This window comes from Rana temporaria, chromosome 1 (genome assembly GCF_905171775.1).
Source record: "Rana temporaria chromosome 1, aRanTem1.1, whole genome shotgun sequence".
Taxonomy (NCBI): Eukaryota; Metazoa; Chordata; class Amphibia; order Anura; family Ranidae; genus Rana; species Rana temporaria.
The window spans coordinates 278,169,432-278,171,171 of record NC_053489.1 but is presented as its reverse complement, the minus strand read 5'-3'; the positions used below and the strand labels follow the sequence as shown (position 1 = coordinate 278,171,171).

The 1,740-nt window shown below is 48.2% G+C and overlaps 1 pseudogene; it reads right to left on the bottom strand.

The window, feature by feature from the left end:
- Positions 1 to 790: 790 nt before the first annotated feature.
- Positions 791 to 964, bottom strand: LOC120925737 (annotated as a pseudogene).
- Between the last annotated feature and the right edge of the window lie 776 nt (positions 965 to 1,740).

Sequence of the window (1,740 nt, the reverse complement as noted above, 5' to 3'; positions counted from 1 at the left end):
TTCAGGGCTGACCCTTACTAATCACACAGTGACACAAAACGTGCACAACAAAAAAAAAGACAAAAACGTGACAAAACATAGGCAATAAATTAAATAAAGTGGGGGAAAGGGATAGTGAAAAGGAGAGTGAAAGAAGTTGTCATTGTGTTTAACAATGACCAGGCCCTCCAGCCAGGAATAAAAAATTCCTCCGGTCCTAGCCAAAAGGCCCGGCCCAGGAGGCAGGTGCTAAAAAAAGCGTGTAGCTGGTGCAGTGACCGTGGTATCCTTAAATCAAAGTGTCCCTCACACACAGTGATTCTCAGATACCCCTGGACTGCCACTCCAGGGGCACATGCACCATAGGCTTTTCCTTCCAAATCTACCCCCCCCCCGACCAGCCAGTGCAGCCCTCCACCCCTGCCAGCTAGAGATCCCTTCAAGGTTTTCTTGGGGAGAACTGCCGCTCCAGTTAGCAGCCTCCGCCAATACTAGCCCCTCCAGACCCTCTGTCAACCCGGCAGATTTGCATGGCCTTACCCCGTCTACTCTCAGGGCAGTACCAGCTCCTCCTACCGGATCGCTGACAGAGATAGCACTTACACCAGCCAGCAGGCCAGACTAGAACTCGGCAAAAAGACCAAGACCAAGCGCAGCACCCATCCTCACCAGGAGCACCCTTCCAGATGGCTCAGACTCGACCTTGGGCCGGCCCCCAGTAACTGTCGGGCAGCACGGTGTAGTCCCTGCTGAAACCATCCTTCCAGGTGCAATGACGTCATTGGATTGCTTCCACCCTCCCCATGTAGGAGGTGCTTCAGCGCTCCGCTGACAACTGATAAGAACAGATACCACACTCGATCCTAGCCAAAAGGCCGAGAAGCGGCAGGGAAGACACCACGACCAGCACGGCCAGAGTGCAATGGCCGAGCTTCGTCCTGGGAGAACCACCTTCATGATCATGGTGTCTCCCCTGCCATACTACAGATGGAAGAAAAAGAAAATGCCCATGAAAACACACGGGATGTATAACATCATTTTGGTCTTGACCAGAAAGCAGAAAGCAACTGAAGAAATGTAAAAAAAGGTTAAAACAAGAAAATGTAATACACCTTCCCATTTATGTACTAATCCTAGCAGTTTAAGGATTAAGAATAGGGCATGTGGATTGAGAGAGTTTAGTTCTGCTTTTATATCCTATTTCATGTACACAGAGCATATATACACACATCTAGATTCATTCCTGTATTAGGACATGTAGTAGACAAGATGTACAAAATACAACTATAGTCTTTTTACAGTTGGTGCTAAATATATTTGATAGTGTATATAAAATATTTATGTAGCCAAATTATTAACCACTTTAGGCACGCCCTATAGCAGTTCTACTGCTACAGGGCAGCACCGGACCACACATGTATATGTGATCTGACACATCTAGGTAGGGGGCATGTATTACACACAGCAGAAGCCGGTCGGCGGGTGCAGGGCACCCAATGTACTCTGGTATCCGCTGATCGTCAGACAGAGAGACAGAACTGCGATCCACCTACTGTATGTAAACAAGGCAGATCGCCGTTCTGACAGGAGGGCATGGGTGGAGTGTGTGTCCCTGCAAAGCAGGGAATAAATTCCATCTCTTCCCCTAGTAAAAGGACCTCACACAAGTATAGTAAAACACTGGCTAAGCACACAGTTAACCCTTTCATCCACCCTGATATCAACCTCTTCCCAGCCATGTCATTAGTACAGTGACAGTGC